Source organism: Clarias gariepinus, chromosome 15 (assembly GCF_024256425.1).
Source record: "Clarias gariepinus isolate MV-2021 ecotype Netherlands chromosome 15, CGAR_prim_01v2, whole genome shotgun sequence".
In the NCBI taxonomy this organism is placed as follows: Eukaryota; Metazoa; Chordata; class Actinopteri; order Siluriformes; family Clariidae; genus Clarias; species Clarias gariepinus.
This window is the reverse complement of record NC_071114.1, coordinates 4,828,405-4,854,826: the sequence shown is the minus strand read 5'-3', so window position 1 is coordinate 4,854,826 and position 26,422 is coordinate 4,828,405. Positions and strand designations below refer to the sequence as shown.

The window sequence follows — 26,422 nt, the reverse complement described above, 5'->3', positions numbered from 1 at the left end:
TGTAACCAAAACTCATCTGGCAGTGCCGAAACCCGGGATCGAACCAGGGACCTTTAGATCTTCAGTCTAACGCTCTCCCAACTGAGCTATTTCGGCTGGTGCAGTCAAAATCCTATTTTAAGAATGGAACCAAACCATGTGTTATGGTTAACTGCCAATGGCTTCATCATGCCATACAGTGGCCGATGATCAAGTGAGCAGCTATTAAACGCTAGCTGATAGTCCAAGTCATTGTAATTATAAAAGCAATTGATAAAGAACTGCCCCAGAACCTTGTTGTTCAGAAAGCTCATCCTAAGCACCCACGTGGAAGGGAACGAATGAACTCAGGGGCATGGATGGTTCAATGCAGATTTGCAGGTCCCACCGAGATTTGAACTCGGATCGCTGGATTCAGAGTCCAGAGTGCTAACCATTACACCATGGAACCAACCTGCACGCAGCGCCTTTTTGTGACCCACATGTCACTTCCAAATACTGAGAAACAGCAAAGAGGTCAGAGCGTAAGAGCTTGTAATCAAAGGTCACTAAACTGTGCTAACTCTTGTTTTGAAATCACACAAAGAAACTGGGCGGAGCTTTGGTTGTCTTGTGTAAGTAGAAGAAGACAAAGCTTATTGTAGAACCACGCCTCCGTAGCATGAGAAAGTGTGTTTGCTTCAGGTCAGCCAGTTTCCACATTTTTTCCTCTTGCAGAAGGATCTCCATCTGCCATCTGTGAGTAGTTCTTTTGTTTCCCACACAGTGACTCCAGCAAGCAATGGATGATGATTTTTATTCAAGTTTCTTTGCTTTAGAACCAGGCAAATGTAGGGACTTTGACATAGCCATTTCTTGCAACCCTTCCCTCCCAAGCAAAGGTTCCACCGAGATCTGAACTCGGATCACTGGATACAAAGTCCAGAGTGCTAGACATTACACCATGGAACCATTTGTTGGTGTTTGGGATGACCACAGTTTGTCCATACACTGATAAGCTGCACGGAGCCAGGCGCTCGGGCAATAACCATTACACCATGGAACCAACCTGCACGCAGCGCCTTTTTGTGACCCACATGTCACTTCCAAATACTGAGAAACAGCAAAGAGGTCAGAGCGTAAGAGCTTGTAATCAAAGGTCACTAAACTGTGCTAACTCTTGTTTTGAAATCACACAAAGAAACTGGGCGGAGCTTTTGTTGTCTTGTGTAAGTAGAAGAAGACAAAGCTTATTGTAGAACCACGCCTCTGTAGCATGAGAAAGTGCGTTTGCTTCAGGTCAGCCAGTTTCCACATTTTTTCCTCTTGCAGAAGGATCTCCGTTTGCCATCTGTGAGTAGTTCTTTTGTTTCCCAAACAGTGACTCCAGCAAGCAATTGATGATGATTTTTATTCAAGTTTCTTTGCTTTAGAACCAGGCAAATGTAGGGACTTTGACATAGCCATTTCTTGCAACCCTTCCCTCCCAAGCAAAGGTTCCACCGAGATCTGAACTCGGATCACTGGATACAAAGTCCAGAGTGCTAGACATTACACCATGGAACCATTTGTTGGTGTTTGGGATGACCACAGTTTGTCCATACACTGATAAGCTGCACGGAGCCAGGCGCTCGGGCACTAAGAGCTTGTAACCAAAACTCATCTGGCAGTGCCGAAACCCGGGATCGAACCAGGGACCTTTAGATCTTCAGTCTAACGCTCTCCCAACTGAGCTATTTCGGCTGGTGCAGTCAAATTCCTATTTTAAGAATGGAACCAAACCATGTGTTATGGTTAACTGCCAATGGCTTCATCATGCCATACAGTGGCCGATGATCAAGTGAGCAGCTATTAAACGCTAGCTGATAGTCCAAGTCATTGTAATTATAAAAGCAATTGATAAAGAACTGCCCCAGAACCTTGTTGTTCAGAAAGCTCATCCTAAGCACCCACGTGGAAGGGAACGAATGAACTCAGGGGCTTGGATGGTTCAGTGCAGATTTGCAGGTCCCACCGAGATTTGAACTCGGATCGCTGGATTCAGAGTCCAGAGTGCTAACCATTACACCATGGAACCAACCTGCACGTAGCGCCTTTTTGTGACCCACATGTCACTTCCAAATACTGAGAAACAGCAAAGAGGTCAGAGCGTAAGAGCTTGTAATCAAAGGTCACTAAACTGTGCTAACTCTTGTTTTGAAATCACACAAAGAAACTGGGCGGAGCTTTGGTTGTCTTGTGTAAGTAGAAGAAGACAAAGCTTATTGTAGAACCACGCCTCCGTAGCATGAGAAAGTGTGTTTGCTTCAGGTCAGCCAGTTTCCACATTTTTTCCTCTTGCAGAAGGATCTCCATCTGCCATCTGTGAGTAGTTCTTTTGTTTCCCACACAGTGACTCCAGCAAGCAATGGATGATGATTTTTATTCAAGTTTCTTTGCTTTAGAACTAGGCAAATGTAGGGACTTTGACATAGCCATTTCTTGCAACCCTTCCCTCCCAAGCAAAGGTTCCACCGAGATCTGAACTCGGATCACTGGATACAAAGTCCAGAGTGCTGGACATTACACCATGGAACCATTTGTTGGTGTTTGGGATGACCACAGTTTGTCCATACACTGATAAGCTGCACGGAGCCAGGCGCTCGGGCACTAAGAGCTTGTAACCAAAACTCATCTGGCAGTGCCGAAACCCGGGATCGAACCAGGGACCTTTAGATCTTCAGTCTAACGCTCTCCCAACTGAGCTATTTCGGCTGGTGCAGTCAAATTCCTATTTTAAGAATGGAACCAAACCATGTGTTATGGTTAACTGCCCATTTACTTCATCATGCCATACAGTGGCCGATGATCAAGTGAGCAGCTATTAAACGCTAGCTAATAGTCCAAGTCATTGTAATTATAAAAGCAATTGATAAAGAACTGCCCCAGAACCTTGTTGTTCAGAAAGCTCATCCTAAGCACCCACGTGGAAGGGCACGAATGAACTCAGGGGCTTGGATGGTTCAATGCAGATTTGCAGGTTCCACCGAGATCTGAACTCGGATCACTGGATACAGAGTCCAGAGTGCTAACCATTACACCATGGAACCAACCTGCACGCAGCGCCTTTTTGTGACCCACATGTCACTTCCAAATACTGAGAAACAGCAAAGAGGTCAGAGCGTAAGGGCTTGTAATCAAAGGTCACTAAACTGTGCTAACTCTTGTTTTGAAATCACACAAAGAAACTGGGCGGAGCTTTGGTTGTCTTGTGTAAGTAGAAGAAGACAAAGCTTATTGTAGAACCACGCCTCCGTAGCATGAGAAAGTGTGTTTGCTTCAGGTCAGCCAGTTTCCACATTTTTTCCTCTTGCAGAAGGATCTCCATCTGCCATCTGTGAGTACTTCTTTTGTTTCCCACACAGTGACTCCAGCAAGCAATTGATGATGATTTTTATTCAAGTTTCTTTGCTTTAGAACCAGGCAAATGTAGGGACTTTGACATAGCCATTTCTTGCAACCCTTCCCTCCCAAGCAAAGGTTCCACCGAGATCTGAACTCGGATCACTGGATACAAAGTCCAAAGTACTAGACATTACACCATGGAACCATTTGTTGGTGTTTGGGATGACCACAGTTTGTCCATACACTGATAAGCTGCACGGAGCCAGGCGCTCGGGCACTAAGAGCTTGTAACCAAAACTCATCTGGCAGTGCCGAAACCCGGGATCGAACCAGGGACCTTTAGATCTTCAGTCTAACGCTCTCCCAACTGAGCTATTTCGGCTGGTGCAGTCAAAATCCTATTTTAAGAATGGAACCAAACCATGTGTTATGGTTAACTGCCAATGGCTTCATCATGCCATACAGTGGCCGATGATCAAGTGAGCAGCTATTAAACGCTAGCTGATAGTCCAAGTCATTGTAATTATAAAAGCAATTGATAAAGAACTGCCCCAGAACCTTGTTGTTCAGAAAGCTCATCCTAAGCACCCACGTGGAAGGGAACGAATGAACTCAGGGGCATGGATGGTTCAATGCAGATTTGCAGGTCCCACCGAGATTTGAACTCGGATCGCTGGATTCAGAGTCCAGAGTGCTAACCATTACACCATGGAACCAACCTGCACGCAGCGCCTTTTTGTGACCCACATGTCACTTCCAAATACTGAGAAACAGCAAAGAGGTCAGAGCGTAAGAGCTTGTAATCAAAGGTCACTAAACTGTGCTAACTCTTGTTTTGAAATCACACAAAGAAACTGGGCGGAGCTTTGGTTGTCTTGTGTAAGTAGAAGAAGACAAAGCTTATTGTAGAACCACGCCTCCGTAGCATGAGAAAGTGTGTTTGCTTCAGGTCAGCCAGTTTCCACATTTTTTCCTCTTGCAGAAGGATCTCCATCTGCCATCTGTGAGTAGTTCTTTTGTTTCCCACACAGTGACTCCAGCAAGCAATGGATGATGATTTTTATTCAAGTTTCTTTGCTTTAGAACCAGGCAAATGTAGGGACTTTGACATAGCCATTTCTTGCAACCCTTCCCTCCCAAGCAAAGGTTCCACCGAGATCTGAACTCGGATCACTGGATACAAAGTCCAGAGTGCTAGACATTACACCATGGAACCATTTGTTGGTGTTTGGGATGACCACAGTTTGTCCATACACTGATAAGCTGCACGGAGCCAGGCGCTCGGGCAATAACCATTACACCATGGAACCAACCTGCATGCAGCGCCTTTTTGTGACCCACATGTCACTTCCAAATACTGAGAAACAGCAAAGAGGTCAGAGCGTAAGAGCTTGTAATCAAAGGTCACTAAACTGTGCTAACTCTTGTTTTGAAATCACACAAAGAAACTGGGCGGAGCTTTTGTTGTCTTGTGTAAGTAGAAGAAGACAAAGCTTATTGTAGAACCACGCCTCTGTAGCATGAGAAAGTGCGTTTGCTTCAGGTCAGCCAGTTTCCACATTTTTTCCTCTTGCAGAAGGATCTCCATCTGCCATCTGTGAGTAGTTCTTTTGTTTCCCACACAGTGACTCCAGCAAGCAATTGATGATGATTTTTATTCAAGTTTCTTTGCTTTAGAACCAGGCAAATGTAGGGACTTTGACATAGCCATTTCTTGCAACCCTTCCCTCCCAAGCAAAGGTTCCACCGAGATCTGAACTCGGATCACTGGATACAAAGTCCAGAGTGCTAGACATTACACCATGGAACCATTTGTTGGTGTTTGGGATGACCACAGTTTGTCCATACACTGATAAGCTGCACGGAGCCAGGCGCTCGGGCACTAAGAGCTTGTAACCAAAACTCATCTGGCAGTGCCGAAACCCGGGATCGAACCAGGGACCTTTAGATCTTCAGTCTAACGCTCTCCCAACTGAGCTATTTCGGCTGGTGCAGTCAAATTCCTATTTTAAGAATGGAACCAAACCATGTGTTATGGTTAACTGCCAATGGCTTCATCATGCCATACAGTGGCCGATGATCAAGTGAGCAGCTATTAAACGCTAGCTGATAGTCCAAGTCATTGTAATTATAAAAGCAATTGATAAAGAACTGCCCCAGAACCTTGTTGTTCAGAAAGCTCATCCTAAGCACCCACGTGGAAGGGAACGAATGAACTCAGGGGCTTGGATGGTTCAGTGCAGATTTGCAGGTCCCACCGAGATTTGAACTCGGATCGCTGGATTCAGAGTCCAGAGTGCTAACCATTACACCATGGAACCAACCTGCACGTAGCGCCTTTTTGTGACCCACATGTCACTTCCAAATACTGAGAAACAGCAAAGAGGTCAGAGCGTAAGAGCTTGTAATCAAAGGTCACTAAACTGTGCTAACTCTTGTTTTGAAATCACACAAAGAAACTGGGCGGAGCTTTGGTTGTCTTGTGTAAGTAGAAGAAGACAAAGCTTATTGTAGAACCACGCCTCCGTAGCATGAGAAAGTGTGTTTGCTTCAGGTCAGCCAGTTTCCACATTTTTTCCTCTTGCAGAAGGATCTCCATCTGCCATCTGTGAGTAGTTCTTTTGTTTCCCACACAGTGACTCCAGCAAGCAATGGATGATGATTTTTATTCAAGTTTCTTTGCTTTAGAACTAGGCAAATGTAGGGACTTTGACATAGCCATTTCTTGCAACCCTTCCCTCCCAAGCAAAGGTTCCACCGAGATCTGAACTCGGATCACTGGATACAAAGTCCAGAGTGCTAGACATTACACCATGGAACCATTTGTTGGTGTTTGGGATGACCACAGTTTGTCCATACACTGATAAGCTGCACGGAGCCAGGCGCTCGGGCACTAAGAGCTTGTAACCAAAACTCATCTGGCAGTGCCGAAACCCGGGATCGAACCAGGGACCTTTAGATCTTCAGTCTAACGCTCTCCCAACTGAGCTATTTCGGCTGGTGCAGTCAAAATCCTATTTTAAGAATGGAACCAAACCATGTGTTATGGTTAACTGCCAATTTACTTCATCATGCCATACAGTGGCCGATGATCAAGTGAGCAGCTATAAAACGCTAGCTAATAGTCCAAGTCATTGTAATTATAAAAGCAATTGATAAAGAACTGCCCCAGAACCTTGTTGTTCAGAAAGCTCATCCTAAGCACCCACGTGGAAGGGCACGAATGAACTCAGGGGCTTGGATGGTTCAATGCAGATTTGCAGGTTCCACCGAGATCTGAACTCGGATCACTGGATACAGAGTCCAGAGTGCTAACCATTACACCATGGAACCAACCTGCACGCAGCGCCTTTTTGTGACCCACATGTCACTTCCAAATACTGAGAAACAGCAAAGAGGTCAGAGCGTAAGGGCTTGTAATCAAAGGTCACTAAACTGTGCTAACTCTTGTTTTGAAATCACACAAAGAAACTGGGCGGAGCTTTGGTTGTCTTGTGTAAGTAGAAGAAGACAAAGCTTATTGTAGAACCACGCCTCCGTAGCATGAGAAAGTGTGTTTGCTTCAGGTCAGCCAGTTTCCACATTTTTTCCTCTTGCAGAAGGATCTCCATCTGCCATCTGTGAGTAGTTCTTTTGTTTCCCACACAGTGACTCCAGCAAGCAATGGATGATGATTTTTATTCAAGTTTCTTTGCTTTAGAACCAGGCAAATGTAGGGACTTTGACATAGCCATTTCTTGCAACCCTTCCCTCCCAAGCAAAGGTTCCACCGAGATCTGAACTCGGATCACTGGATACAAAGTCCAGAGTGCTAGACATTACACCATGGAACCATTTGTTGGTGTTTGGGATGACCACAGTTTGTCCATACACTGATAAGCTGCACGGAGCCAGGCGCTCGGGCACTAAGAGCTTGTAACAAAAACTCATCTGGCAGTGCCGAAACCCGGGATCGAACCAGGGACCTTTAGATCTTCAGTCTAACGCTCTCCCAACTGAGCTATTTCGGCTGGTGCAGTCTAATTCCTATTTTAAGAATGGAACCAAACCATGTGTTATGGTTAACTGCCCATTTACTTCATCATGCCATACAGTGGCCGATGATCAAGTGAGCAGCTATAAAACGCTAGCTAATAGTCCAAGTCATTGTAATTATAAAAGCAATTGATAAAGAACTGCCTCAGAACCTTGTTGTTCAGAAAGCTCATCCTAAGCACCCACGTGGAAGGGCACGAATGAACTCAGGGGCTTGGATGGTTCAATGCAGATTTGCAGGTCCCACCGAGATTTGAACTCGGATCGCTGGATTCAGAGTCCAGAGTGCTAACCATTACACCATGGAACCAACCTGCACGCAGCGCCTTTTTGTGACCCACATGTCACTTCCAAATACTGAGACTCCGCCCACAAAGAAACTGGGCGGAGCTTTGGTTGTCTTGTGTAAGTAGAAGAAGACAAAGCTTATTGTAGAACCACGCCTCCGTAGCATGAGAAAGTGTGTTTGCTTCAGGTCAGCCAGTTTCCACATTTTTTCCTCTTGCAGAAGGATCTCCATCTGCCATCTGTGAGTAGTTCTTTTGTTTCCCACACAGTGACTCCAGCAAGCAATTGATGATGATTTTTATTCAAGTTTCTTTGCTTTAGAACCAGGCAAATGTAGGGACTTTGACATAGCCATTTCTTGCAACCCTTCCCTCCCAAGCAAAGGTTCGACCGAGATCTGAACTCGGATCACTGGATACAAAGTCCAGAGTGCTAGACATTACACCATGGAACCATTTGTTGGTGTTTGGGATGACCACAGTTTGTCCATACACTGATAAGCTGCACGGAGCCAGGCGCTCGGGCACTAAGAGCTTGTAACCAAAACTCATCTGGCAGTGCCGAAACCCGGGATCGAACCAGGGACCTTTAGATCTTCAGTCTAACGCTCTCCCAACTGAGCTATTTCGGCTGGTGCAGTCAAAATCCTATTTTAAGAATGGAACCAAACCATGTGTTATGGTTAACTGCCAATGGCTTCATCATGCCATACAGTGGCCGATGATCAAGTGAGCAGCTATTAAACGCTAGCTGATAGTCCAAGTCATTGTAATTATAAAAGCAATTGATAAAGAACTGCCCCAGAACCTTGTTGTTCAGAAAGCTCATCCTAAGCACCCACGTGGAAGGGAACGAATGAACTCAGGGGCATGGATGGTTCAATGCAGATTTGCAGGTCCCACCGAGATTTGAACTCGGATCGCTGGATTCAGAGTCCAGAGTGCTAACCATTACACCATGGAACCAACCTGCACGCAGCGCCTTTTTGTGACCCACATGTCACTTCCAAATACTGAGAAACAGCAAAGAGGTCAGAGCGTAAGAGCTTGTAATCAAAGGTCACTAAACTGTGCTAACTCTTGTTTTGAAATCACACAAAGAAACTGGGCGGAGCTTTGGTTGTCTTGTGTAAGTAGAAGAAGACAAAGCTTATTGTAGAACCACGCCTCCGTAGCATGAGAAAGTGTGTTTGCTTCAGGTCAGCCAGTTTCCACATTTTTTCCTCTTGCAGAAGGATCTCCATCTGCCATCTGTGAGTAGTTCTTTTGTTTCCCACACAGTGACTCCAGCAAGCAATGGATGATGATTTTTATTCAAGTTTCTTTGCTTTAGAACCAGGCAAATGTAGGGACTTTGACATAGCCATTTCTTGCAACCCTTCCCTCCCAAGCAAAGGTTCCACCGAGATCTGAACTCGGATCACTGGATACAAAGTCCAGAGTGCTAGACATTACACCATGGAACCATTTGTTGGTGTTTGGGATGACCACAGTTTGTCCATACACTGATAAGCTGCACGGAGCCAGGCGCTCGGGCAATAACCATTACACCATGGAACCAACCTGCATGCAGCGCCTTTTTGTGACCCACATGTCACTTCCAAATACTGACAAACAGCAAAGAGGTCAGAGCATAAGAGCTTGTAATCAAAGGTCACTAAACTGTGCTAACTCTTGTTTTGAAATCACACAAAGAAACTGGGCAGAGCTTTTGTTGTCTTGTGTAAGTAGAAAAAGACAAAGCTTATTGTAGAACCACGCCTCCGTAGCATGAGAAAGTGCGTTTGCTTCAGGTCAGCCAGTTTCCACATTTTTTCCTCTTGCAGAAGGATCTCCATCTGCCATCTGTGAGTAGTTCTTTTGTTTCCCACACAGTGACTCCAGCAAGCAATTGATGATGATTTTTATTCAAGTTTCTTTGCTTTAGAACCAGTCAAATGTAGGGACTTTGACATAGCCATTTCTTGCAACCCTTCCCTCCCAAGCAAAGGTTCCACCGAGATCTGAACTCGGATCACTGGATACAAAGTCCAGAGTGCTAGACATTACACCATGGAACCATTTGTTGGTGTTTGGGATGACCACAGTTTGTCCATACACTGATAAGCTGCACGGAGCCAGGCGCTCGGGCACTAAGAGCTTGTAACCAAAACTCATCTGGCAGTGCCGAAACCCGGGATCGAACCAGGGACCTTTAGATCTTCAGTCTAACGCTCTCCCAACTGAGCTATTTCGGCTGGTGCAGTCAAATTCCTATTTTAAGAATGGAACCAAACCATGTGTTATGGTTAACTGCCAATGGCTTCATCATGCCATACAGTGGCCGATGATCAAGTGAGCAGCTATTAAACGCTAGCTGATAGTCCAAGTCATTGTAATTATAAAAGCAATTGATAAAGAACTGCCCCAGAACCTTGTTGTTCAGAAAGCTCATCCTAAGCACCCACGTGGAAGGGAACGAATGAACTCAGGGGCTTGGATGGTTCAGTGCAGATTTGCAGGTCCCACCGAGATTTGAACTCGGATCGCTGGATTCAGAGTCCAGAGTGCTAACCATTACACCATGGAACCAACCTGCACGTAGCGCCTTTTTGTGACCCACATGTCACTTCCAAATACTGAGAAACAGCAAAGAGGTCAGAGCGTAAGAGCTTGTAATCAAAGGTCACTAAACTGTGCTAACTCTTGTTTTGAAATCACACAAAGAAACTGGGCGGAGCTTTGGTTGTCTTGTGTAAGTAGAAGAAGACAAAGCTTATTGTAGAACCACGCCTCCGTAGCATGAGAAAGTGTGTTTGCTTCAGGTCAGCCAGTTTCCACATTTTTTCCTCTTGCAGAAGGATCTCCATCTGCCATCTGTGAGTAGTTCTTTTGTTTCCCACACAGTGACTCCAGCAAGCAATGGATGATGATTTTTATTCAAGTTTCTTTGCTTTAGAACTAGGCAAATGTAGGGACTTTGACATAGCCATTTCTTGCAACCCTTCCCTCCCAAGCAAAGGTTCCACCGAGATCTGAACTCGGATCACTGGATACAAAGTCCAGAGTGCTAGACATTACACCATGGAACCATTTGTTGGTGTTTGGGATGACCACAGTTTGTCCATACACTGATAAGCTGCACGGAGCCAGGCGCTCGGGCACTAAGAGCTTGTAACCAAAACTCATCTGGCAGTGCCGAAACCCGGGATCGAACCAGGGACCTTTAGATCTTCAGTCTAACGCTCTCCCAACTGAGCTATTTCGGCTGGTGCAGTCAAATTCCTATTTTAAGAATGGAACCAAACCATGTGTTATGGTTAACTGCCCATTTACTTCATCATGCCATACAGTGGCCGATGATCAAGTGAGCAGCTATTAAACGCTAGCTAATAGTCCAAGTCATTGTAATTATAAAAGCAATTGATAAAGAACTGCCCCAGAACCTTGTTGTTCAGAAAGCTCATCCTAAGCACCCACGTGGAAGGGCACGAATGAACTCAGGGGCTTGGATGGTTCAATGCAGATTTGCAGGTTCCACCGAGATCTGAACTCGGATCACTGGATTCAGAGTCCAGAGTGCTAACCATTACACCATGGAACCAACCTGCACGCAGCGCCTTTTTGTGACCCACATGTCACTTCCAAATACTGAGAAACAGCAAAGAGGTCAGAGCGTAAGAGCTTGTAATCAAAGGTCACTAAACTGTGCTAACTCTTGTTTTGAAATCACACAAAGAAACTGGGCAGAGCTTTTGTTGTCTTGTGTAAGTAGAAAAAGACAAAGCTTATTGTAGAACCACGCCTCCGTAGCATGAGAAAGTGCGTTTGCTTCAGGTCAGCCAGTTTCCACATTTTTTCCTCTTGCAGAAGGATCTCCATCTGCCATCTGTGAGTAGTTCTTTTGTTTCCCACACAGTGACTCCAGCAAGCAATTGATGATGATTTTTATTCAAGTTTCTTTGCTTTAGAACCAGGCAAATGTAGGGACTTTGACATAGCCATTTCTTGCAACCCTTCCCTCCCAAGCAAAGGTTCCACCGAGATCTGAACTCGGATCACTGGATACAAAGTCCAGAGTGCTAGACATTACACCATGGAACCATTTGTTGGTGTTTGGGATGACCATAGTTTGTCCATACACTGATAAGCTGCACGGAGCCAGGCGCTCGGGCACTAAGAGCTTGTAACCAAAACTCATCTGGCAGTGCCGAAACCCGGGATCGAACCAGGGACCTTTAGATCTTCAGTCTAACGCTCTCCCAACTGAGCTATTTCGGCTGGTGCAGTCAAATTCCTATTTTAAGAATGGAACCAAACCATGTGTTATGGTTAACTGCCCATTTACTTCATCATGCCATACAGTGGCCGATGATCAAGTGAGCAGCTATAAAACGCTAGCTAATAGTCCAAGTCATTGTAATTATAAAAGCAATTGATAAAGAACTGCCTCAGAACCTTGTTGTTCAGAAAGCTCATCCTAAGCACCCACGTGGAAGGGCACGAATGAACTCAGGGGCTTGGATGGTTCAATGCAGATTTGCAGGTCCCACCGAGATTTGAACTCGGATCGCTGGATTCAGAGTCCAGAGTGCTAACCATTACACCATGGAACCAACCTGCACGCAGCGCCTTTTTGTGACCCACATGTCACTTCCAAATACTGAGACTCCGCCCACAAAGAAACTGGGCGGAGCTTTTGTTGTCTTGTGTAAGTAGAAAAAGACAAAGCTTATTGTAGAACCACGCCTCCGTAGCATGAGAAAGTGCGTTTGCTTCAGGTCAGCCAGTTTCCACATTTTTTCCTCTTGCAGAAGGATCTCCATCTGCCATCTGTGAGTAGTTCTTTTGTTTCCCACACAGTGACTCCAGCAATCAATTGATGATGATTTTTATTCAAGTTTCTTTGCTTTAGAACCAGGCAAATGTAGGGACTTTGACATAGCCATTTCTTGCAACCCTTCCCTCCCAAGCAAAGGTTCGACCGAGATCTGAACTCGGATCACTGGATACAAAGTCCAGAGTGCTAGACATTACACCATGGAACCATTTGTTGGTGTTTGGGATGACCACAGTTTGTCCATACACTGATAAGCTGCACGGAGCCAGGCGCTCGGGCACTAAGAGCTTGTAACCAAAACTCATCTGGCAGTGCCGAAACCCGGGATCGAACCAGGGACCTTTAGATCTTCAGTCTAACGCTCTCCCAACTGAGCTATTTCGGCTGGTGCAGTCAAAATCCTATTTTAAGAATGGAACCAAACCATGTGTTATGGTTAACTGCCAATGGCTTCATCATGCCATACAGTGGCCGATGATCAAGTGAGCAGCTATTAAACGCTAGCTGATAGTCCAAGTCATTGTAATTATAAAAGCAATTGATAAAGAACTGCCCCAGAACCTTGTTGTTCAGAAAGCTCATCCTAAGCACCCACGTGGAAGGGAACGAATGAACTCAGGGGCATGGATGGTTCAATGCAGATTTGCAGGTCCCACCGAGATTTGAACTCGGATCGCTGGATTCAGAGTCCAGAGTGCTAACCATTACACCATGGAACCAACCTGCACGCAGCGCCTTTTTGTGACCCACATGTCACTTCCAAATACTGAGAAACAGCAAAGAGGTCAGAGCGTAAGAGCTTGTAATCAAAGGTCACTAAACTGTGCTAACTCTTGTTTTGAAATCACACAAAGAAACTGGGCGGAGCTTTGGTTGTCTTGTGTAAGTAGAAGAAGACAAAGCTTATTGTAGAACCACGCCTCCGTAGCATGAGAAAGTGTGTTTGCTTCAGGTCAGCCAGTTTCCACATTTTTTCCTCTTGCAGAAGGATCTCCATCTGCCATCTGTGAGTAGTTCTTTTGTTTCCCACACAGTGACTCCAGCAAGCAATGGATGATGATTTTTATTCAAGTTTCTTTGCTTTAGAACCAGGCAAATGTAGGGACTTTGACATAGCCATTTCTTGCAACCCTTCCCTCCCAAGCAAAGGTTCCACCGAGATCTGAACTCGGATCACTGGATACAAAGTCCAGAGTGCTAGACATTACACCATGGAACCATTTGTTGGTGTTTGGGATGACCACAGTTTGTCCATACACTGATAAGCTGCACGGAGCCAGGCGCTCGGGCAATAACCATTACACCATGGAACCAACCTGCATGCAGCGCCTTTTTGTGACCCACATGTCACTTCCAAATACTGAGAAACAGCAAAGAGGTCAGAGCGTAAGAGCTTGTAATCAAAGGTCACTAAACTGTGCTAACTCTTGTTTTGAAATCACACAAAGAAACTGGGCGGAGCTTTTGTTGTCTTGTGTAAGTAGAAGAAGACAAAGCTTATTGTAGAACCACGCCTCTGTAGCATGAGAAAGTGCGTTTGCTTCAGGTCAGCCAGTTTCCACATTTTTTCCTCTTGCAGAAGGATCTCCATCTGCCATCTGTGAGTAGTTCTTTTGTTTCCCACACAGTGACTCCAGCAATCAATTGATGATGATTTTTATTCAAGTTTCTTTGCTTTAGAACCAGGCAAATGTAGGGACTTTGACATAGCCATTTCTTGCAACCCTTCCCTCCCAAGCAAAGGTTCCACCGAGATCTGAACTCGGATCACTGGATACAAAGTCCAGAGTGCTAGACATTACACCATGGAACCATTTGTTGGTGTTTGGGATGACCACAGTTTGTCCATACACTGATAAGCTGCACGGAGCCAGGCGCTCGGGCACTAAGAGCTTGTAACCAAAACTCATCTGGCAGTGCCGAAACCCGGGATCGAACCAGGGACCTTTAGATCTTCAGTCTAACGCTCTCCCAACTGAGCTATTTCGGCTGGTGCAGTCAAATTCCTATTTTAAGAATGGAACCAAACCATGTGTTATGGTTAACTGCCAATGGCTTCATCATGCCATACAGTGGCCGATGATCAAGTGAGCAGCTATTAAACGCTAGCTGATAGTCCAAGTCATTGTAATTATAAAAGCAATTGATAAAGAACTGCCCCAGAACCTTGTTGTTCAGAAAGCTCATCCTAAGCACCCACGTGGAAGGGAACGAATGAACTCAGGGGCTTGGATGGTTCAGTGCAGATTTGCAGGTCCCACCGAGATTTGAACTCGGATCGCTGGATTCAGAGTCCAGAGTGCTAACCATTACACCATGGAACCAACCTGCACGTAGCGCCTTTTTGTGACCCACATGTCACTTCCAAATACTGAGAAACAGCAAAGAGGTCAGAGCGTAAGAGCTTGTAATCAAAGGTCACTAAACTGTGCTAACTCTTGTTTTGAAATCACACAAAGAAACTGGGCGGAGCTTTGGTTGTCTTGTGTAAGTAGAAGAAGACAAAGCTTATTGTAGAACCACGCCTCCGTAGCATGAGAAAGTGTGTTTGCTTCAGGTCAGCCAGTTTCCACATTTTTTCCTCTTGCAGAAGGATCTCCATCTGCCATCTGTGAGTAGTTCTTTTGTTTCCCACACAGTGACTCCAGCAAGCAATGGATGATGATTTTTATTCAAGTTTCTTTGCTTTAGAACTAGGCAAATGTAGGGACTTTGACATAGCCATTTCTTGCAACCCTTCCCTCCCAAGCAAAGGTTCCACCGAGATCTGAACTCGGATCACTGGATACAAAGTCCAGAGTGCTAGACATTACACCATGGAACCATTTGTTGGTGTTTGGGATGACCACAGTTTGTCCATACACTGATAAGCTGCACGGAGCCAGGCGCTCGGGCACTAAGAGCTTGTAACCAAAACTCATCTGGCAGTGCCGAAACCCGGGATCGAACCAGGGACCTTTAGATCTTCAGTCTAACGCTCTCCCAACTGAGCTATTTCGGCTGGTGCAGTCAAATTCCTATTTTAAGAATGGAACCAAACCATGTGTTATGGTTAACTGCCCATTTACTTCATCATGCCATACAGTGGCCGATGATCAAGTGAGCAGCTATAAAACGCTAGCTAATAGTCCAAGTCATTGTAATTATAAAAGCAATTGATAAAGAACTGCCCCAGAACCTTGTTGTTCAGAAAGCTCATCCTAAGCACCCACGTGGAAGGGCACGAATGAACTCAGGGGCTTGGATGGTTCAATGCAGATTTGCAGGTTCCACCGAGATCTGAACTCGGATCACTGGATTCAGAGTCCAGAGTGCTAACCATTACACCATGGAACCAACCTGCACGCAGCGCCTTTTTGTGACCCACATGTCACTTCCAAATACTGAGAAACAGCAAAGAGGTCAGAGCGTAAGAGCTTGTAATCAAAGGTCACTAAACTGTGCTAACTCTTGTTTTGAAATCACACAAAGAAACTGGGCGGAGCTTTTGTTGTCTTGTGTAAGTAGAAGAAGACAAAGCTTATTGTAGAACCACGCCTCTGTAGCATGAGAAAGTGCGTTTGCTTCAGGTCAGCCAGTTTCCACATTTTTTCCTCTTGCAGAAGGATCTCCATCTGCCATCTGTGAGTAGTTCTTTTGTTTCCCACACAGTGACTCCAGCAAGCAATGGATGATGATTTTTATTCAAGTTTCTTTGCTTTAGAACCAGTCAAATGTAGGGACTTTGACATAGCCATTTCTTGCAACCCTTCCCTCCCAAGCAAAGGTTCCACCGAGATCTGAACTCGGATCACTGGATACAAAGTCCAGAGTGCTAGACATTACACCATGGAACCATTTGTTGGTGTTTGGGATGACCACAGTTTGTCCATACACTGATAAGCTGCACGGAGCCAGGCGCTCGGGCACTAAGAGCTTGTAACCAAAACTCATCTGGCAGTGCCGAAACCCGGGATCGAACCAGGGACCTTTAGATCTTCAGTCTAACGCTCTCCCAACTGAGCTATTTCGGCTGGTGCAGTCAAATTCCTATTTTAAGAATGGAACCAAACCATGTGTTATGGTTAACTGCCAATGGCTTCATCATGCCATACAGTGGCCGATGATCAAGTGAGCAGCTATTAAACGCTAGCTGATAGTCCAAGTCATTGTAATTATAAAAGCAATTGATAAAGAACTGCCCCAGAACCTTGTTGTTCAGAAAGCTCATCCTAAGCACCCACGTGGAAGGGCACGAATGAACTCAGGGGCTTGGATGGTTCAATGCAGATTTGCAGGTCCCACCGAGATTTGAACTCGGATCGCTGGATTCAGAGTCCAGAGTGCTAACCATTACACCATGGAACCAACCTGCACGTAGCGCCTTTTTGTGACCCACATGTCACTTCCAAATACTGAGAAACAGCAAAGAGGTCAGAGCGTAAGAGCTTGTAATCAAAGGTCACTAAACTGTGCTAACTCTTGTTTTGAAATCACACAAAGAAACTGGGCGGAGCTTTGGTTGTCTTGTGTAAGTAGAAGAAGACAAAGCTTATTGTAGAACCACGCCTCCGTAGCATGAGAAAGTGTGTTTGCTTCAGGTCAGCCAGTTTCCACATTTTTTCCTCTTGCAGAAGGATCTCCATCTGCCATCTGTGAGTAGTTCTTTTGTTTCCCACACAGTGACTCCAGCAAGCAATGGATGATGATTTTTATTCAAGTTTCTTTGCTTTAGAACTAGGCAAATGTAGGGACTTTGACATAGCCATTTCTTGCAACCCTTCCCTCCCAAGCAAAGGTTCCACCGAGATCTGAACTCGGATCACTGGATACAAAGTCCAGAGTGCTAGACATTACACCATGGAACCATTTGTTGGTGTTTGGGATGACCACAGTTTGTCCATACACTGATAAGCTGCACGGAGCCAGGCGCTCGGGCACTAAGAGCTTGTAACCAAAACTCATCTGGCAGTGCCGAAACCCGGGATCGAACCAGGGACCTTTAGATCTTCAGTCTAACGCTCTCCCAACTGAGCTATTTCGGCTGGTGCAGTCAAAATCCTATTTTAAGAATGGAACCAAACCATGTGTTATGGTTAACTGCCAATGGCTTCATCATGCCATACAGTGGCCGATGATCAAGTGAGCAGCTATTAAACGCTAGCTAATAGTCCAAGTCATTGTAATTATAAAAGCAATTGATAAAGAACTGCCCCAGAACCTTGTTGTTCAGAAAGCTCATCCTAAGCACCCACGTGGAAGGGAACGAATGAACTCAGGGGCTTGGATGGTTCAATGCAGATTTGCAGGTTCCACCGAGATCTGAACTCGGATCACTGGATACAGAGTCCAGAGTGCTAACCATTACACCATGGAACCAACCTGCACGCAGCGCCTTTTTGTGACCCACATGTCACTTCCAAATACTGAGAAACAGCAAAGAGGTCAGAGCGTAAGGGCTTGTAATCAAAGGTCACTAAACTGTGCTAACTCTTGTTTTGAAATCACACAAAGAAACTGGGCGGAGCTTTGGTTGTCTTGTGTAAGTAGAAGAAGACAAAGCTTATTGTAGAACCACGCCTCCGTAGCATGAGAAAGTGTGTTTGCTTCAGGTCAGCCAGTTTCCACATTTTTTCCTCTTGCAGAAGGATCTCCATCTGCCATCTGTGAGTAGTTCTTTTGTTTCCCACACAGTGACTCCAGCAAGCAATGGATGATGATTTTTATTCAAGTTTCTTTGCTTTAGAACCAGGCAAATGTAGGGACTTTGACATAGCCATTTCTTGCAACCCTTCCCTCCCAAGCAAAGGTTCCACCGAGATCTGAACTCGGATCACTGGATACAAAGTCCAGAGTGCTAGACATTACACCATGGAACCATTTGTTGGTGTTTGGGATGACCACAGTTTGTCCATACACTGATAAGCTGCACGGAGCCAGGCGCTCGGGCACTAAGAGCTTGTAACCAAAACTCATCTGGCAGTGCCGAAACCCGGGATCGAACCAGGGACCTTTAGATCTTCAGTCTAACGCTCTCCCAACTGAGCTATTTCGGCTGGTGCAGTCAAATTCCTATTTTAAGAATGGAACCAAACCATGTGTTATGGTTAACTGCCCATTTACTTCATCATGCCATACAGTGGCCGATGATCAAGTGAGCAGCTATTAAACGCTAGCTAATAGTCCAAGTCATTGTAATTATAAAAGCAATTGATAAAGAACTGCCCCAGAACCTTGTTGTTCAGAAAGCTCATCCTAAGCACCCACGTGGAAGGGCACGAATGAACTCAGGGGCTTGGATGGTTCAATGCAGATTTGCAGGTCCCACCGAGATTTGAACTCGGATCGCTGGATTCAGAGTCCAGAGTGCTAACCATTACACCATGGAACCAACCTGCACGCAGCGCCTTTTTGTGACCCACATGTCACTTCCAAATACTGAGACTCCGCCCACAAAGAAACTGGGCGGAGCTTTGGTTGTCTTGTGTAAGTAGAAGAAGACAAAGCTTATTGTAGAACCACGCCTCCGTAGCATGAGAAAGTGCGTTTGCTTCAGGTCAGCCAGTTTCCACATTTTTTCCTCTTGCAGAAGGATCTCCATCTGCCATCTGTGAGTAGTTCTTTTGTTTCCCACACAGTGACTCCAGCAATCAATTGATGATGATTTTTATTCAAGTTTCTTTGCTTTAGAACCAGGCAAATGTAGGGACTTTGACATAGCCATTTCTTGCAACCCTTCCCTCCCAAGCAAAGGTTCCACCGAGATCTGAACTCGGATCACTGGATACAAAGTCCAGAGTGCTAGACATTACACCATGGAACCATTTGTTGGTGTTTGGGATGACCACAGTTTGTCCATACACTGATAAGCTGCACGGAGCCAGGCGCTCGGGCACTAAGAGCTTGTAACCAAAACTCATCTGGCAGTGCCGAAACCCGGGATCGAACCAGGGACCTTTAGATCTTCAGTCTAACGCTCTCCCAACTGAGCTATTTCGGCTGGTGCAGTCAAAATCCTATTTTAAGAATGGAACCAAACCATGTGTTATGGTTAACTGCCAATGGCTTCATCATGCCATACAGTGGCCGATGATCAAGTGAGCAGCTATTAAACGCTAGCTAATAGTCCAAGTCATTGTAATTATAAAAGCAATTGATAAAGAACTGCCCCAGAACCTTGTTGTTCAGAAAGCTCATCCTAAGCACCCACGTGGAAGGGCACGAATGAACTCAGGGGCTTGGATGGTTCAATGCAGATTTGCAGGTCCCACCGAGATTTGAACTCGGATCGCTGGATTCAGAGTCCAGAGTGCTAACCATTACACCATGGAACCAACCTGCACGCAGCGCCTTTTTGTGACCCACATGTCACTTCCAAATACTGAGAAACAGCAAAGAGGTCAGAGCGTAAGAGCTTGTAATCAAAGGTCACTAAACTGTGCTAACTCTTGTTTTGAAATCACACAAAGAAACTGGGCGGAGCTTTTGTTGTCTTGTGTAAGTAGAAGAAGACAAAGCTTATTGTAGAACCACGCCTCCGTAGCATGAGAAAGTGTGTTTGCTTCAGGTCAGCCAGTTTCCACATTTTTTCCTCTTGCAGAAGGATCTCCATCTGCCATCTGTGAGTAGTTCTTTTGTTTCCCACACAGTGACTCCAGCAAGCAATGGATGATGATTTTTATTCAAGTTTCTTTGCTTTAGAACCAGGCAAATGTAGGGACTTTGACATAGCCATTTCTTGCAACCCTTCCCTCCCAAGCAAAGGTTCCACCGAGATCTGAACTCGGATCACTGGATACAAAGTCCAGAGTGCTAGACATTACACCATGGAACCATTTGTTGGTGTTTGGGATGACCACAGTTTGTCCATACACTGATAAGCTGCACGGAGCCAGGCGCTCGGGCACTAAGAGCTTGTAACCAAAACTCATCTGGCAGTGCCGAAACCCGGGATCGAACCAGGGACCTTTAGATCTTCAGTCTAACGCTCTCCCAACTGAGCTATTTCGGCTGGTGCAGTCAAAATCCTATTTTAAGAATGGAACCAAACCATGTGTTATGGTTAACTGCCAATGGCTTCATCATGCCATACAGTGGCCGATGATCAAGTGAGCAGCTATTAAACGCTAGCTGATAGTCCAAGTCATTGTAATTATAAAAGCAATTGATAAAGGACTGCCCCAGAACCTTGTTGTTCAGAAAGCTCATCCTAAGCACCCACGTGGAAGGGAACGAATGAACTCAGGGGCATGGATGGTTCAATGCAGATTTGCAGGTCCCACCGAGATTTGAACTCGGACCGCTGGATTCAGAGTCCAGAGTGCTAACCATTACACCATGGAACCAACCTGCACGCAGCGCCTTTTTGTGACCCACATGTCACTTCCAAATACTGAGAAACAGCAAAGAGGTCAGAGCGTAAGAGCTTGTAATCAAAGGTCACTAAACTGTGCTAACTCTTGTTTTGAAATCACACAAAGAAACTGGGCGGAGCTTTGGTTGTCTTGTGTAAGTAGAAGAAGACAAAGCTTATTGTAGAACCACGCCTCCGTAGCATGAGAAAGTGTGTTTGCTTCAGGTCAGCCAGTTTCCACATTTTTTCCTCTTGCAGAAGGATCTCCATCTGCCATCTGTGAGTAGTTCTTTTGTTTCCCACACAGTGACTCCAGCAAGCAATGGATGATGATTTTTATTCAAGTTTCTTTGCTTTAGAACCAGGCAAATGTAGGGACTTTGACATAGCCATTTCTTGCAACCCTTCCCTCCCAAGCAAAGGTTCCACCGAGATCTGAACTCGGATCACTGGATACAAAGTCCAGAGTGCTAGACATTACACCATGGAACCATTTGTTGGTGTTTGGGATGACCACAGTTTGTCCATACACTGATAAGCTGCACGGAGCCAGGCGCTCGGGCACTAAGAGCTTGTAACCAAAACTCATCTGGCAGTGCCGAAACCCGGGATCGAACCAGGGACCTTTAGATCTTCAGTCTAACGCTCTCCCAACTGAGCTATTTCGGCTGGTGCAGTCAAATTCCTATTTTAAGAATGGAACCAAACCATGTGTTATGGTTAACTGCCCATTTACTTCATCATGCCATACAGTGGCCGATGATCAAGTGAGCAGCTATAAAACGCTAGCTAATAGTCCAAGTCATTGTAATTATAAAAGCAATTGATAAAGAACTGCCTCAGAACCTTGTTGTTCAGAAAGCTCATCCTAAGCACCCACGTGGAAGGGCACGAATGAACTCAGGGGCTTGGATGGTTCAATGCAGATTTGCAGGTCCCACCGAGATTTGAACTCGGATCGCTGGATTCAGAGTCCAGAGTGCTAACCATTACACCATGGAACCAACCTGCACGCAGCGCCTTTTTGTGACCCACATGTCACTTCCAAATACTGAGACTCCGCCCACATAGAAACTGGGCGGAGCTTTGGTTGTCTTGTGTAAGTAGAAGAAGACAAAGCTTATTGTAGAACCACGCCTCCGTAGCATGAGAAAGTGCGTTTGCTTCAGGTCAGCCAGTTTCCACATTTTTTCCTCTTGCAGAAGGATCTCCATCTGCCATCTGTGAGTAGTTCTTTTGTTTCCCACACAGTGACTCCAGCAATCAATTGATGATGATTTTTATTCAAGTTTCTTTGCTTTAGAACCAGGCAAATGTAGGGACTTTGACATAGCCATTTCTTGCAACCCTTCCCTCCCAAGCAAAGGTTCCACCGAGATCTGAACTCGGATCACTGGATACAAAGTCCAGAGTGCTAGACATTACACCATGGAACCATTTGTTGGTGTTTGGGATGACCACAGTTTGTCCATACACTGATAAGCTGCACGGAGCCAGGCGCTCGGGCACTAAGAGCTTGTAACCAAAACTCATCTGGCAGTGCCGAAACCCGGGATCGAACCAGGGACCTTTAGATCTTCAGTCTAACGCTCTCCCAACTGAGCTATTTCGGCTGGTGCAGTCAAAATCCTATTTTAAGAATGGAACCAAACCATGTGTTATGGTTAACTGCCAATGGCTTCATCATGCCATACAGTGGCCGATGATCAAGTGAGCAGCTATTAAACGCTAGCTAATAGTCCAAGTCATTGTAATTATAAAAGCAATTGATAAAGAACTGCCCCAGAACCTTGTTGTTCAGAAAGCTCATCCTAAGCACCCACGTGGAAGGGCACGAATGAACTCAGGGGCTTGGATGGTTCAATGCAGATTTGCAGGTCCCACCGAGATTTGAACTCGGATCGCTGGATTCAGAGTCCAGAGTGCTAACCATTACACCATGGAACCAACCTGCACGCAGCGCCTTTTTGTGACCCACATGTCACTTCCAAATACTGAGAAACAGCAAAGAGGTCAGAGCGTAAGAGCTTGTAATCAAAGGTCACTAAACTGTGCTAACTCTTGTTTTGAAATCACACAAAGAAACTGGGCGGAGCTTTGGTTGTCTTGTGTAAGTAGAAGAAGACAAAGCTTATTGTAGAACCACGCCTCCGTAGCATGAGAAAGTGTGTTTGCTTCAGGTCAGCCAGTTTCCACATTTTTTCCTCTTGCAGAAGGATCTCCATCTGCCATCTGTGAGTAGTTCTTTTGTTTCCCACACAGTGACTCCAGCAAGCAATGGATGATGATTTTTATTCAAGTTTCTTTGCTTTAGAACCAGGCAAATGTAGGGACTTTGACATAGCCATTTCTTGCAACCCTTCCCTCCCAAGCAAAGGTTCCACCGAGATCTGAACTCGGATCACTGGATACAAAGTCCAGAGTGCTAGACATTACACCATGGAACCATTTGTTGGTGTTTGGGATGACCACAGTTTGTCCATACACTGATAAGCTGCACGGAGCCAGGCGCTCGGGCACTAAGAGCTTGTAACCAAAACTCATCTGGCAGTGCCGAAACCCGGGATCGAACCAGGGACCTTTAGATCTTCAGTCTAACGCTCTCCCAACTGAGCTATTTCGGCTGGTGCAGTCAAAATCCTATTTTAAGAATGGAACCAAACCATGTGTTATGGTTAACTGCCAATGGCTTCATCATGCCATACAGTGGCCGATGATCAAGTGAGCAGCTATTAAACGCTAGCTGATAGTCCAAGTCATTGTAATTATAAAAGCAATTGATAAAGGACTGCCCCAGAACCTTGTTGTTCAGAAAGCTCATCCTAAGCACCCACGTGGAAGGGAACGAATGAACTCAGGGGCATGGATGGTTCAATGCAGATTTGCAGGTCCCACCGAGATTTGAACTCGGACCGCTGGATTCAGAGTCCAGAGTGCTAACCATTACACCATGGAACCAACCTGCACGCAGCGCCTTTTTGTGACCCACATGTCACTTCCAAATACTGAGAAACAGCAAAGAGGTCAGAGCGTAAGAGCTTGTAATCAAAGGTCACTAAACTGTGCTAACTCTTGTTTTGAAATCACACAAAGAAACTGGGCGGAGCTTTGGTTGTCTTGTGTAAGTAGAAGAAGACAAAGCTTATTGTAGAACCACGCCTCCGTAGCATGAGAAAGTGTGTTTGCTTCAGGTCAGCCAGTTTCCACATTTTTTCCTCTTGCAGAAGGATCTCCATCTGCCATCTGTGAGTAGTTCTTTTGTTTCCCACACAGTGACTCCAGCAAGCAATGGATGATGATTTTTATTCAAGTTTCTTTGCTTTAGAACCAGGCAAATGTAGGGACTTTGACATAGCCATTTCTTGCAACCCTTCCCTCCCAAGCAAAGGTTCCACCGAGATCTGAACTCGGATCACTGGATACAAAGTCCAGAGTGCTAGACATTACACCATGGAACCATTTGTTGGTGTTTGGGATGACCACAGTTTGTCCATACACTGATAAGCTGCACGGAGCCAGGCGCTCGGGCACTAAGAGCTTGTAACCAAAACTCATCTGGCAGTGCCGAAACCCGGGATCGAACCAGGGACCTTTAGATCTTCAGTCTAACGCTCTCCCAACTGAGCTATTTCGGCTGGTGCAGTCAAAATCCTATTTTAAGAATGGAACCAAACCATGTGTTATGGTTAACTGCCAATGGCTTCATCATGCCATACAGTGGCCGATGATCAAGTGAGCAGCTATTAAACGCTAGCTGATAGTCCAAGTCATTGTAATTATAAAAGCAATTGATAAAGAACTGCCCCAGAACCTTGTTGTTCAGAAAGCTCATCCTAAGCACCCACGTGGAAGGGAACGAATGAACTCAGGGGCATGGATGGTTCAATGCAGATTTGCAGGTCCCACCGAGATTTGAACTCGGATCGCTGGATTCAGAGTCCAGAGTGCTAACCATTACACCATGGAACCAACCTGCATGCAGCGCCTTTTTGTGACCCACATGTCACTTCCAAATACTGAGAAACAGCAAAGAGGTCAGAGCGTAAGAGCTTGTAATCAAAGGTCACTAAACTGTGCTAACTCTTGTTTTGAAATCACACAAAGAAACTGGGCGGAGCTTTGGTTGTCTTGTGTAAGTAGAAGAAGACAAAGCTTATTGTAGAACCACGCCTCCGTAGCATGAGAAAGTGTGTTTGCTTCAGGTCAGCCAGTTTCCACATTTTTTCCTCTTGCAGAAGGATCTCCATCTGCCATCTGTGAGTAGTTCTTTTGTTTCCCACACAGTGACTCCAGCAAGCAATGGATGATGATTTTTATTCAAGTTTCTTTGCTTTAGAACCAGGCAAATGTAGGGACTTTGACATAGCCATTTCTTGCAACCCTTCCCTCCCAAGCAAAGGTTCCACCGAGATCTGAACTCGGATCACTGGATACAAAGTCCAGAGTGCTAGACATTACACCATGGAACCATTTGTTGGTGTTTGGGATGACCACAGTTTGTCCATACACTGATAAGCTGCACGGAGCCAGGCGCTCGGGCACTAAGAGCTTGTAACCAAAACTCATCTGGCAGTGCCGAAACCCGGGATCGAACCAGGGACCTTTAGATCTTCAGTCTAACGCTCTCCCAACTGAGCTATTTCGGCTGGTGCAGTCAAAATCCTATTTTAAGAATGGAACCAAACCATGTGTTATGGTTAACTGCCAATGGCTTCATCATGCCATACAGTGGCCGATGATCAAGTGAGCAGCTATTAAACGCTAGCTGATAGTCCAAGTCATTGTAATTATAAAAGCAATTGATAAAGAACTGCCCCAGAACCTTGTTGTTCAGAAAGCTCATCCTAAGCACCCACGTGGAAGGGAACGAATGAACTCAGGGGCATGGATGGTTCAATGCAGATTTGCAGGTCCCACCGAGATTTGAACTCGGATCGCTGGATTCAGAGTCCAGAGTGCTAACCATTACACCATGGAACCAACCTGCACGTAGCGCCTTTTTGTGACCCACATGTCACTTCCAAATACTGAGAAACAGCAAAGAGGTCAGAGCGTAAGAGCTTGTAATCAAAGGTCACTAAACTGTGCTAACTCTTGTTTTGAAATCACACAAAGAAACTGGGCGGAGCTTTGGTTGTCTTGTGTAAGTAGAAGAAGACAAAGCTTATTGTAGAACCACGCCTCCGTAGCATGAGAAAGTGTGTTTGCTTCAGGTCAGCCAGTTTCCACATTTTTTCCTCTTGCAGAAGGATCTCCATCTGCCATCTGTGAGTAGTTCTTTTGTTTCCCACACAGTGACTCCAGCAAGCAATGGATGATGATTTTTATTCAAGTTTCTTTGCTTTAGAACCAGGCAAATGTAGGGACTTTGACATAGCCATTTCTTGCAACCCTTCCCTCCCAAGCAAAGGTTCCACCGAGATCTGAACTCGGATCACTGGATACAAAGTCCAGAGTGCTAGACATTACACCATGGAACCATTTGTTGGTGTTTGGGATGACCACAGTTTGTCCATACACTGATAAGCTGCACGGAGCCAGGCGCTCGGGCAATAACCATTACACCATGGAACCAACCTGCATGCAGCGCCTTTTTGTGACCCACAT

At 45.5% G+C, this 26,422-nt stretch overlaps 45 non-coding genes across 45 annotated transcripts; all 45 read right to left on the bottom strand.

Moving 5' to 3' along the window:
• Positions 1-23: 23 nt before the first annotated feature.
• Positions 24-96, bottom strand: trnaf-gaa (transfer RNA phenylalanine (anticodon GAA)). The gene has a single exon. It is a non-coding gene; the product is annotated as a tRNA-Phe (tRNA).
• A 262-nt stretch (positions 97-358) lies between these two features.
• Positions 359-430, bottom strand: trnaq-cug (transfer RNA glutamine (anticodon CUG)). The gene has a single exon. It is a non-coding gene; the product is annotated as a tRNA-Gln (tRNA).
• Positions 431-1,628: 1,198 nt separating this feature from the next.
• Positions 1,629-1,701, bottom strand: trnaf-gaa (transfer RNA phenylalanine (anticodon GAA)). Its single transcript has one exon. It is a non-coding gene; the product is annotated as a tRNA-Phe (tRNA).
• A 262-nt stretch (positions 1,702-1,963) lies between these two features.
• trnaq-cug (transfer RNA glutamine (anticodon CUG)) lies at positions 1,964-2,035 on the bottom strand. Its single transcript has one exon. It is a non-coding gene; the product is annotated as a tRNA-Gln (tRNA).
• A 604-nt stretch (positions 2,036-2,639) lies between these two features.
• Positions 2,640-2,712, bottom strand: trnaf-gaa (transfer RNA phenylalanine (anticodon GAA)). Its single transcript has one exon. It is a non-coding gene; the product is annotated as a tRNA-Phe (tRNA).
• A 939-nt stretch (positions 2,713-3,651) lies between these two features.
• trnaf-gaa (transfer RNA phenylalanine (anticodon GAA)) lies at positions 3,652-3,724 on the bottom strand. Its single transcript has one exon. It is a non-coding gene; the product is annotated as a tRNA-Phe (tRNA).
• A 262-nt stretch (positions 3,725-3,986) lies between these two features.
• On the bottom strand, positions 3,987-4,058 carry trnaq-cug (transfer RNA glutamine (anticodon CUG)). Its single transcript has one exon. It is a non-coding gene; the product is annotated as a tRNA-Gln (tRNA).
• A 1,198-nt stretch (positions 4,059-5,256) lies between these two features.
• Positions 5,257-5,329, bottom strand: trnaf-gaa (transfer RNA phenylalanine (anticodon GAA)). Its single transcript has one exon. It is a non-coding gene; the product is annotated as a tRNA-Phe (tRNA).
• A 262-nt stretch (positions 5,330-5,591) lies between these two features.
• Positions 5,592-5,663, bottom strand: trnaq-cug (transfer RNA glutamine (anticodon CUG)). The gene has a single exon. It is a non-coding gene; the product is annotated as a tRNA-Gln (tRNA).
• A 604-nt stretch (positions 5,664-6,267) lies between these two features.
• Positions 6,268-6,340, bottom strand: trnaf-gaa (transfer RNA phenylalanine (anticodon GAA)). The gene has a single exon. It is a non-coding gene; the product is annotated as a tRNA-Phe (tRNA).
• A 939-nt stretch (positions 6,341-7,279) lies between these two features.
• trnaf-gaa (transfer RNA phenylalanine (anticodon GAA)) lies at positions 7,280-7,352 on the bottom strand. The gene has a single exon. It is a non-coding gene; the product is annotated as a tRNA-Phe (tRNA).
• Positions 7,353-7,615: 263 nt separating this feature from the next.
• trnaq-cug (transfer RNA glutamine (anticodon CUG)) lies at positions 7,616-7,687 on the bottom strand. Its single transcript has one exon. It is a non-coding gene; the product is annotated as a tRNA-Gln (tRNA).
• Positions 7,688-8,223: 536 nt separating this feature from the next.
• Positions 8,224-8,296, bottom strand: trnaf-gaa (transfer RNA phenylalanine (anticodon GAA)). Its single transcript has one exon. It is a non-coding gene; the product is annotated as a tRNA-Phe (tRNA).
• A 262-nt stretch (positions 8,297-8,558) lies between these two features.
• On the bottom strand, positions 8,559-8,630 carry trnaq-cug (transfer RNA glutamine (anticodon CUG)). The gene has a single exon. It is a non-coding gene; the product is annotated as a tRNA-Gln (tRNA).
• A 1,198-nt stretch (positions 8,631-9,828) lies between these two features.
• trnaf-gaa (transfer RNA phenylalanine (anticodon GAA)) lies at positions 9,829-9,901 on the bottom strand. Its single transcript has one exon. It is a non-coding gene; the product is annotated as a tRNA-Phe (tRNA).
• Positions 9,902-10,163: 262 nt separating this feature from the next.
• Positions 10,164-10,235, bottom strand: trnaq-cug (transfer RNA glutamine (anticodon CUG)). Its single transcript has one exon. It is a non-coding gene; the product is annotated as a tRNA-Gln (tRNA).
• Positions 10,236-10,839: 604 nt separating this feature from the next.
• Positions 10,840-10,912, bottom strand: trnaf-gaa (transfer RNA phenylalanine (anticodon GAA)). The gene has a single exon. It is a non-coding gene; the product is annotated as a tRNA-Phe (tRNA).
• A 263-nt stretch (positions 10,913-11,175) lies between these two features.
• On the bottom strand, positions 11,176-11,247 carry trnaq-cug (transfer RNA glutamine (anticodon CUG)). Its single transcript has one exon. It is a non-coding gene; the product is annotated as a tRNA-Gln (tRNA).
• A 604-nt stretch (positions 11,248-11,851) lies between these two features.
• trnaf-gaa (transfer RNA phenylalanine (anticodon GAA)) lies at positions 11,852-11,924 on the bottom strand. Its single transcript has one exon. It is a non-coding gene; the product is annotated as a tRNA-Phe (tRNA).
• Positions 11,925-12,187: 263 nt separating this feature from the next.
• Positions 12,188-12,259, bottom strand: trnaq-cug (transfer RNA glutamine (anticodon CUG)). Its single transcript has one exon. It is a non-coding gene; the product is annotated as a tRNA-Gln (tRNA).
• Positions 12,260-12,795: 536 nt separating this feature from the next.
• Positions 12,796-12,868, bottom strand: trnaf-gaa (transfer RNA phenylalanine (anticodon GAA)). Its single transcript has one exon. It is a non-coding gene; the product is annotated as a tRNA-Phe (tRNA).
• Positions 12,869-13,130: 262 nt separating this feature from the next.
• On the bottom strand, positions 13,131-13,202 carry trnaq-cug (transfer RNA glutamine (anticodon CUG)). Its single transcript has one exon. It is a non-coding gene; the product is annotated as a tRNA-Gln (tRNA).
• Positions 13,203-14,400: 1,198 nt separating this feature from the next.
• On the bottom strand, positions 14,401-14,473 carry trnaf-gaa (transfer RNA phenylalanine (anticodon GAA)). Its single transcript has one exon. It is a non-coding gene; the product is annotated as a tRNA-Phe (tRNA).
• A 262-nt stretch (positions 14,474-14,735) lies between these two features.
• Positions 14,736-14,807, bottom strand: trnaq-cug (transfer RNA glutamine (anticodon CUG)). The gene has a single exon. It is a non-coding gene; the product is annotated as a tRNA-Gln (tRNA).
• Positions 14,808-15,411: 604 nt separating this feature from the next.
• On the bottom strand, positions 15,412-15,484 carry trnaf-gaa (transfer RNA phenylalanine (anticodon GAA)). The gene has a single exon. It is a non-coding gene; the product is annotated as a tRNA-Phe (tRNA).
• A 263-nt stretch (positions 15,485-15,747) lies between these two features.
• On the bottom strand, positions 15,748-15,819 carry trnaq-cug (transfer RNA glutamine (anticodon CUG)). Its single transcript has one exon. It is a non-coding gene; the product is annotated as a tRNA-Gln (tRNA).
• A 604-nt stretch (positions 15,820-16,423) lies between these two features.
• On the bottom strand, positions 16,424-16,496 carry trnaf-gaa (transfer RNA phenylalanine (anticodon GAA)). Its single transcript has one exon. It is a non-coding gene; the product is annotated as a tRNA-Phe (tRNA).
• A 262-nt stretch (positions 16,497-16,758) lies between these two features.
• Positions 16,759-16,830, bottom strand: trnaq-cug (transfer RNA glutamine (anticodon CUG)). Its single transcript has one exon. It is a non-coding gene; the product is annotated as a tRNA-Gln (tRNA).
• Positions 16,831-17,434: 604 nt separating this feature from the next.
• On the bottom strand, positions 17,435-17,507 carry trnaf-gaa (transfer RNA phenylalanine (anticodon GAA)). Its single transcript has one exon. It is a non-coding gene; the product is annotated as a tRNA-Phe (tRNA).
• A 938-nt stretch (positions 17,508-18,445) lies between these two features.
• On the bottom strand, positions 18,446-18,518 carry trnaf-gaa (transfer RNA phenylalanine (anticodon GAA)). The gene has a single exon. It is a non-coding gene; the product is annotated as a tRNA-Phe (tRNA).
• Positions 18,519-18,781: 263 nt separating this feature from the next.
• trnaq-cug (transfer RNA glutamine (anticodon CUG)) lies at positions 18,782-18,853 on the bottom strand. The gene has a single exon. It is a non-coding gene; the product is annotated as a tRNA-Gln (tRNA).
• A 536-nt stretch (positions 18,854-19,389) lies between these two features.
• trnaf-gaa (transfer RNA phenylalanine (anticodon GAA)) lies at positions 19,390-19,462 on the bottom strand. Its single transcript has one exon. It is a non-coding gene; the product is annotated as a tRNA-Phe (tRNA).
• A 262-nt stretch (positions 19,463-19,724) lies between these two features.
• Positions 19,725-19,796, bottom strand: trnaq-cug (transfer RNA glutamine (anticodon CUG)). Its single transcript has one exon. It is a non-coding gene; the product is annotated as a tRNA-Gln (tRNA).
• A 604-nt stretch (positions 19,797-20,400) lies between these two features.
• On the bottom strand, positions 20,401-20,473 carry trnaf-gaa (transfer RNA phenylalanine (anticodon GAA)). The gene has a single exon. It is a non-coding gene; the product is annotated as a tRNA-Phe (tRNA).
• A 262-nt stretch (positions 20,474-20,735) lies between these two features.
• trnaq-cug (transfer RNA glutamine (anticodon CUG)) lies at positions 20,736-20,807 on the bottom strand. The gene has a single exon. It is a non-coding gene; the product is annotated as a tRNA-Gln (tRNA).
• Positions 20,808-21,411: 604 nt separating this feature from the next.
• Positions 21,412-21,484, bottom strand: trnaf-gaa (transfer RNA phenylalanine (anticodon GAA)). The gene has a single exon. It is a non-coding gene; the product is annotated as a tRNA-Phe (tRNA).
• A 263-nt stretch (positions 21,485-21,747) lies between these two features.
• trnaq-cug (transfer RNA glutamine (anticodon CUG)) lies at positions 21,748-21,819 on the bottom strand. The gene has a single exon. It is a non-coding gene; the product is annotated as a tRNA-Gln (tRNA).
• Positions 21,820-22,355: 536 nt separating this feature from the next.
• Positions 22,356-22,428, bottom strand: trnaf-gaa (transfer RNA phenylalanine (anticodon GAA)). Its single transcript has one exon. It is a non-coding gene; the product is annotated as a tRNA-Phe (tRNA).
• A 262-nt stretch (positions 22,429-22,690) lies between these two features.
• trnaq-cug (transfer RNA glutamine (anticodon CUG)) lies at positions 22,691-22,762 on the bottom strand. The gene has a single exon. It is a non-coding gene; the product is annotated as a tRNA-Gln (tRNA).
• A 604-nt stretch (positions 22,763-23,366) lies between these two features.
• On the bottom strand, positions 23,367-23,439 carry trnaf-gaa (transfer RNA phenylalanine (anticodon GAA)). The gene has a single exon. It is a non-coding gene; the product is annotated as a tRNA-Phe (tRNA).
• A 262-nt stretch (positions 23,440-23,701) lies between these two features.
• On the bottom strand, positions 23,702-23,773 carry trnaq-cug (transfer RNA glutamine (anticodon CUG)). Its single transcript has one exon. It is a non-coding gene; the product is annotated as a tRNA-Gln (tRNA).
• A 604-nt stretch (positions 23,774-24,377) lies between these two features.
• On the bottom strand, positions 24,378-24,450 carry trnaf-gaa (transfer RNA phenylalanine (anticodon GAA)). The gene has a single exon. It is a non-coding gene; the product is annotated as a tRNA-Phe (tRNA).
• Positions 24,451-24,712: 262 nt separating this feature from the next.
• Positions 24,713-24,784, bottom strand: trnaq-cug (transfer RNA glutamine (anticodon CUG)). The gene has a single exon. It is a non-coding gene; the product is annotated as a tRNA-Gln (tRNA).
• A 604-nt stretch (positions 24,785-25,388) lies between these two features.
• trnaf-gaa (transfer RNA phenylalanine (anticodon GAA)) lies at positions 25,389-25,461 on the bottom strand. The gene has a single exon. It is a non-coding gene; the product is annotated as a tRNA-Phe (tRNA).
• Positions 25,462-25,723: 262 nt separating this feature from the next.
• Positions 25,724-25,795, bottom strand: trnaq-cug (transfer RNA glutamine (anticodon CUG)). The gene has a single exon. It is a non-coding gene; the product is annotated as a tRNA-Gln (tRNA).
• Positions 25,796-26,422: the final 627 nt, after the last annotated feature.